At 52.5% G+C, this 6,862-nt stretch overlaps 1 protein-coding gene across 8 annotated transcripts in view; it reads right to left on the reverse strand.

Annotated features, from left to right (window-relative positions):
- The window catches only part of SMARCA4 (SWI/SNF related, matrix associated, actin dependent regulator of chromatin, subfamily a, member 4), an 87,113-nt gene extending 81,388 nt beyond the window's left edge, over positions 1-5,725 (reverse strand). For all 8 annotated transcript variants that reach the window (XM_057540193.1, XM_057540199.1, XM_057540198.1 and 5 more), the window contains exon 1: positions 5,587-5,725. The gene's annotated coding sequence lies outside the window, so the exon portion shown is untranslated. The remainder of the gene's footprint in view (positions 1-5,586) is intronic.
- Positions 5,726-6,862: the final 1,137 nt, after the last annotated feature.

Here is a 6,862-nt window from a genome sequence, read left to right on the forward strand (position 1 = left end):
GACCCTGCCCCCCGTGAAACTCGGGTAGACTCTCCTCCTTTTCTCTGTTAAGCCTGACCAAGCCCCGCTGGATGGACATCATGACCCACCACTGGGTCTGCTGTGGGGCCTGCTCTGTACTCAACACTGAGCACGATGCGTGACCTGTGCGTGTCCCCCACGACAGGGACGCACAAAGTGCAAGTGTGGCCAAGAATAGGTGGGGCGGCGTGGCACCTGTAACTGCCAAGTGTCACTCGTGACAGACCCCCAGCCACCCCCAAATACTTAGGGAGAACAAACTCTGCGCTGAACAGGGTTCTAGGCACTGGCCATGCAACAGAGAACAAAGTCCCTGCCTGGTGGGACGGACAACTGAGTGACAGAAACAAGCACACAAATAAATAGGACACAATGTCACGCAGTGGGTGGAAGTGCTATGAATAAAGTAGCAGGGTTAACGGTCAAGCTGACGGGAGGTGCGCTTCCAATCATGGTGGGCAGTGATGAGGACACATCTGAGCAGAGACCTGAAGTGAAATGGGAACCAGTGGCTATGGACAGGCAGAGGGACCAGCAAGTGCAAAGGCCCTGGGGTGGGACCCTGAAGGAGGAGAGCAGGCGAGAAGGGTGTGGCAGCAGATGAGGTCAGAGATGGGCAAAGAGGGCAGATCACAGGCCTCAAGGGCAGTGGTAAGGAAGTCGGAGTCTACCCTAGCTGCAATGGGAAACTACTGGAATGTTCTGGGTGAGGCAGCGACATGGTCCGATGATGGTTTTAGAAGACTTATCTGTACAGGCAGATGGAATGGATGTGAGAGAATGAGAGGAGACAGGGATGACCAAGGTGACCAGCAGGGCCTCAGCTAGCACATGCCATTTGAAATATAAAGGGTGTCCCTTCCTTGGGGGCGACCAGCCCTGGAACCAGGCTTAGTTTAGCAAAGCCCAGCCAGGCTGGATTCCAGCCCCAACTTGCATCCCCTTGGTTCATGACTGGCGACTGAGGTGCCAACTGGGGACTATGGGAGAACCAGGGGGTTTTATGCTCAGAGAGGTTACGTTGTTTGCCCAAAATCACGTAGGAATAGAGTCCTGCCTACCTCAAGCCTGTCTGACTCTAATGCCTGAGTAACTGATTCAGGCTGAGGATCAGAAGACGGAGGAGGAGGAGGGTCTGGAAGAGCACAAGGTGCAGCAAAGAGAAGCACTCCAAAGGCGGGAGCCTCTGAGGGGTGTTTCGAGGAGGCAGATGAGGGCGCTCAGCGCGCTGGCGGTCCAGGCTGTGGTCGGATGTGTGCTCTGCGGTCATCAGGGCCAGAAGCAGCTCCCAGGGCACATCGAGGAGCCCCCTGTGCTTCAGCGTCACCATCAGGACAAGGAGGCACCCACTGTGCCCCTTTACTGGGACTTTCAGAGCAAGGTGGGGTGGTACACATCAAACCCTGCCCCCTCAAGTGTCTCACTGTAACAGGTGAGGCAGCAACTGCCACTCGGCCACCTGCTTCCTGAACCAGCAGGGCGCAACCTGCCAGTGAAAGGAGAACTTAAACCACCCCAAGGAGCCATTTTAAAGCCCATCATCTTTTTCTTTTTCTTTTTTTTAATTTTATAGAAGTATAGTTGATTTATAATGTGTACAGCACATTAATATGTGTATTCTTTTTCAGATTCTTTTCCCTTATATGTTATTACAAAATACTGAGTACAGTCCTCTGTGCTATACAGTACAGGTCGTTGGGAAAGCCCATTCTCTTTATCACACTCCTGCGGGTGGTAAACTTCACACTGAGCAAAACTCAAGACTGTTCCCAGTTACAAGTGCCCACACACAAAAATGAAGACGTGGCCCTTCAGCAAAGTAACAGAACCCCAAAACAAAGCCCTGGAAACTAGTCTGGGTTTCTAGGAAGGGGCCAGCTACCTGTTTTCTAAAGAAAGCCCCTTCCCTGAGGGAACTGGAGGGAAATGGATGCATCCCTTTCCTTCCCTCTGCCCTGTGAAATATGATCTCCCAAGAGACCCAGCTACACCTGGTGCCTCCCGCAAGGTCCTTCCCCACACAGGAAGATGAGTGGAGGCCAAATTTCTCATGCCCATCAAATCCATATCCTGAAAAATTTGCATGCAGCTAACAAAACTCCAAGATATCACCAATCCTATCAATGAGCTTAATACTTCTTAGGGATGACATCCGGAAGGTGATAGCAACAGCAACTCAGTTCTGATGTATTCACCCTCGGACAGCTCCCTCCAATATTCTCGCCGCTGTTACTTCCCTTTTATAGTAGGTTTGGCGTATTCTTTTGATTTTAATTTAAAAAAAAACTCTCTTCAGTGTTCCAATCAACGTTACAAGTTCTGAGGAGATATATGAAATGCAAAACAAACACTTGATATTTTTTAAAACCCATGCCACCAGACACACTTCCCTCTTTCCAATGCTGTATGGTGAAACTGCATGCACACAAATTTTTTTTTTTAAGCACACAATTTTTAAATTATTAAGGACAAAATGAAGGAGCTGATTCCTTTGCTACCACTTTGAAAACATACAGAACTATTAAAATGGGGCAAAAATCTGTTCTGTATCTCAACCCGCTAGGATGTTGTAGAGATCATAATATATGACAACGGCTACAAACTGTTTAGTCTTGTGTGTCAGGCATTGTCCTAAGCACTTAACGTTCGTCATCTGTCATCTTGTTGTTGTTTAGTTCTTGCAGCAATCCTACAAGTTCGGTACTATTACTGTCCCCCTTTGCAAATAAGGAGACAGGTAGGAGTGGAGAACAAGGTCCTTGTCTGCCTGTTCCCAGCTAAACCCCCAGCCCCCAGCTGTGCCTGGCTCGTGGCAGGCACTCAATGCACACTTGTTTCCACGGGGAATGCGTGGCTGGGCTACTTCTTGCACAACTGCAGGGGGCACCATTCACGTTGTGCTCTGTCTCTGGTGACTGTGAACGCCCTCTGTGCCATGGTAGCCCTGATAGCCCAGGCCAAGATCTGCTGTCATGTCTGAAGACTTACAAGGTGCCAGGCACTGTCACCCCCATTGCCTTGAGGCACCAAGAGGGAAAGTGGCCAAGCCAGGAGTCAGACTTGGATGTTCGACCCAAGAACTCCTGGTGAAATATCCCTGGACCTTAGTTTCTTCACCTGCAGAACGTTCTCATGGGATATTCACCTAACACAACTAATCCCTCCCACTCTCCCACATCTGATAAACAGCTAGGACCTGAAGCTGGTCTAGGATTACCTCCCAATGTTTTGAGGGTCCGCAAGGAGTAGCAAAGGTATATAAATAAATACGTGTTTATGTTGGAGTGCTTTTCACTGACAGGAAGTTTGGAGACCACTGCACTGCCCTACACAGAAGCTCTGATGAGGTCACCCCACCACCACTCCCAGCTCAAAAACCTGCAAGATCAACATCTCCTGAAGTGCTGGACACAAAATGATTTTAAGTGGCATGCGGAAGAACGTTTATTATTTTCATAATTGTGTATGCACTGATTTTAAAGAAAATTATAAAAATATATATAACCGGCACATCAAACCTGGGATTTCTGGGATACAGAATGACTCTAACTTATGTTTTCAGTTTTTTAAACAGTTAATTTACAAATACATACATATATAAACAATATTAACTCCAATAAATTGAGGGCTCGTTACATGCCAGGCTCTGCAGTGTGTTAAGCCACTTCGCATACTATCTTTTCAACCCTCATGACAATTCTTTGAGGTGGTCCCGCTGTCATACCTGTTTCACAAGTGGGGGGACCTACTGGTAAGTGTCTTGCTTGAGGTCAAACTAGGATTTAGAGCTGGCTGTGAATACAGGAGGTCTGATTCCAGAACTAGCACTCCACACCACCACCTCATATTAACCACCGCCCCACACACACCCTCATTGTTGGGGTAATGAGATTTGGAAAACAATGGCCTGGAAAGTTTAAAAACAAAAAAAAAAACAAAACCAGCAACAGCAACTAATATTTATTGCCTACAACCCCCCTTCAGTCGTGTGCCAAGCACTTCACACACATGTTCACTCAATCCTCCCGCATACCCTCCTCATTCATCCACAAAGGTTCACTGAGGGCCTACTACGTGCTGGGCCCGGGGTACACTGCAGGAGATCAGGTAGACACAGCTGAGGGCTCTGATGGCCCTTGGAGAAGAAGAGATGTATAATTACAAACTGGGGTAACTGCTACACAAGAAAGGTTCAGGGTGATGCGCGAGTGTAGCAGAGGGGAGCGATGACTGGTCCCGGGTGGTCAAATACAGCCTGGACGTCCTCCCTGATCCTGAGTAAAGGCCCCCCTCTTCCACGCAGCCTCCCTGATCTCCGGTTCCCATCACTCACTCCCCTGCGCATCCATCCACTGTGTTCCTCACACATGATAGGCCAAGGGGAGTTGTTCCCACATTTACCACCTGTTCCCCTACAGGACTGGAGAGGCTCCTCAGGGCACCTAACCTCCAACCATCGAACACCCAGTAGGGACTCAACAAATAATGAACAATAAAGGAAGAGATTGTACTGAACAACAATAATAGTGCTTCCCTCTAGCCAAGACCCATTTAACAGGCCTTCACCAACTCCATTTGTGGCATTATTCCCATTTCACATACGAAGACACTAAGAGGTTCAGAGAGATTAAGCTATTTGCCTCACGTCGCACAGCTAAGTGACCAGCAACGCCAGGAATCAAACTCGAATCCGGTCTGTCAATTAAAAGTGAAAACTTGTTTCAAATTCCTGGGAAGTGGCTCTCACGCTTATTCCCTACTTTCCCCAAGGATTCACTGGGCGGGGGGGCGGGGGGGGAATCAAGACTAGTGTCTTCAAGACCGGCACAAAACACCCTCTCCTGAAAGATCCACGTTTTAATTAAATAAAAGCCTTAATCTGGAAAATCAATTGAGAGGAAGAGAAAAGGATGCAAAACTAAAACAATGCTTTCAACAGCAAACAGTTTCCCCGGTCCTTCCCCACTTGCTGCCGACCCCCGCTTCAGGGCAAACATTCTGAAGTCACTACTTGCGAGGGATTAGGAGAGTTATTTACCTTTCCTTGAAAATCTAAAATGACATGATTTTTTAAAATAAAATTTTAGGTCGGCTAACCCAAGGGGGCTGCTAACGTTCGTGTCCAGGCGACGCTGGACACACCTGGGGTTTTTCCTCCTGAGCTCCGACCGCAGCCTCGCCAAAAATCAACATTCGAGTCGGACCCGTTACAACGTAGCCAGAAAAGCCAGGACGCCTGGCTATTGTTGGAGCCCCGATGGGGGCCGGGCCCCTGGCCCGCCGACGGGGCTGCGAGCTTTGTCCTGCGACCCCGGCGAGAACGCGCGCGAAGGGCGCGTGGCCTCCACCCCACCGGCCCGCGGATACTGTAGCCGCCGCGGCCTCGCTGCACTGTGGCCTTCCCCGCGCGCGCGGTGCCGGCCAGGCTTCTTGACCCTCGGGCGCCGCCGTACCCCAGCCCCAATCCGGGCGCCAACGGCCCCCTCCACCCTCAGCGCCCTGGCTCCATTCAAACCGTCCTCCCAAGTCCCGCGCCGCGCTCACCCCGAGACCCGCGTTCCTTACCGGGAGTCGACGGCGCCGTCGCCTTCCCGGCGCCGCCCCCACCCCTCCGCGCGGGGCCGGGGGCAGAATGGGCGTCTCGTCTCTTCTCACGAAACAAAGAAGGCGCCGCCGCTGCCGCCGAGCGAGGGTAAGCCTGGCGCGCGCGCCCGCCCGCCTCAGCCGCCCCCCCACCACGCCGCCCGCGCCCCCGCTGCGCGCGCACTCGTCACCTCCCCTCCCCCCACCACAGACAGCCTCTCTCGCTTCCGTCGCCGGCCCGGCCTCTTGCGCGTGCCCGCCCGCCCTTCCGCTCCTATCGCGCGTGCGCGCCCGCCTGGGGGTTGGGGGGGGAAGTTGGGAAAGGTGGGTGGGGCCAGAGAGACCAAGCGCGTCCGACTCACCTCCCCACGCTGTGCGGGATGGTCCTGCGCCTGCGCGCGGGGGTCTTCGTCCTCCGCACGCCGCGCATCTCCACGCCGCCGGGCATGCGCAGAGCGGGTGGCACTGCGGCGGTTGTGGAAGAGGAGGTGGCTGAGGGAGGTGGGGGGATGGGGTGGCAGCGAGGTGTGAGGAGAAGGGGTGGCCGAGGGACCCTGAGACTCGTAAGTGAGGCCCCAAGGTCGTGCGTGAAGGCAGGAGGCGGACAGGCTGGGCCGGGGACGAGCAGAGCCGACCCCTGGGCCAAGGGCGGACCTAGGAACCGCTTTCATTTCTGGTCGGAGGACGGTGGTGCCCGTCCGGTTTTGCCGAACGGGCACCGACCGTGGCTGCCTTTTCTGCAAAACCTACCTAGGGCTATTAATTGGATTAGCAGATATCTATTGACCTGCCCCAGGCTCAGGTGCTACGAAACCGAACAAAAATCTCACCCTCTGTGGCGCTCACGGTCTAGTGGGAGAGGCAGGCGCGGGGCTAGAGAATTAAGTAACATACACTTTGTTGATATGAAGACAGGAAGGGTCGTGGGAGTTTTAAATGGGGCAGCTAAGGAAGGACTCGCTGCGAAGACATTTGAGTCAAAGACATAAAAGCAGTGACGGAGAGAGCCTTGTTCCGAGTGTGAAGACCCAGAGCCTGTAGGCGGCTTGGTCTCTTTATGTTTTTAAAGTATCTCCGAGTCTGTGTATGTCGCGTTTAGCTCCGCAGCTGGACAGACGCTCCCCAAGGTCAAGTCCCACAGCCTATGACTGTCCCTACCCCTGCTTCTCTCAGGCCGGCTCTTCCTCATTTTTCAGGTCTCAGCTGACTTATCACCTCCACTGGCCTTGCCTCCTTTTTGATCACTGCCTCTTTTTCC

Source organism: Balaenoptera acutorostrata, chromosome 2 (assembly GCF_949987535.1).
Source record: "Balaenoptera acutorostrata chromosome 2, mBalAcu1.1, whole genome shotgun sequence".
NCBI lineage: Eukaryota > Metazoa > Chordata > Mammalia > Artiodactyla > Balaenopteridae > Balaenoptera > Balaenoptera acutorostrata.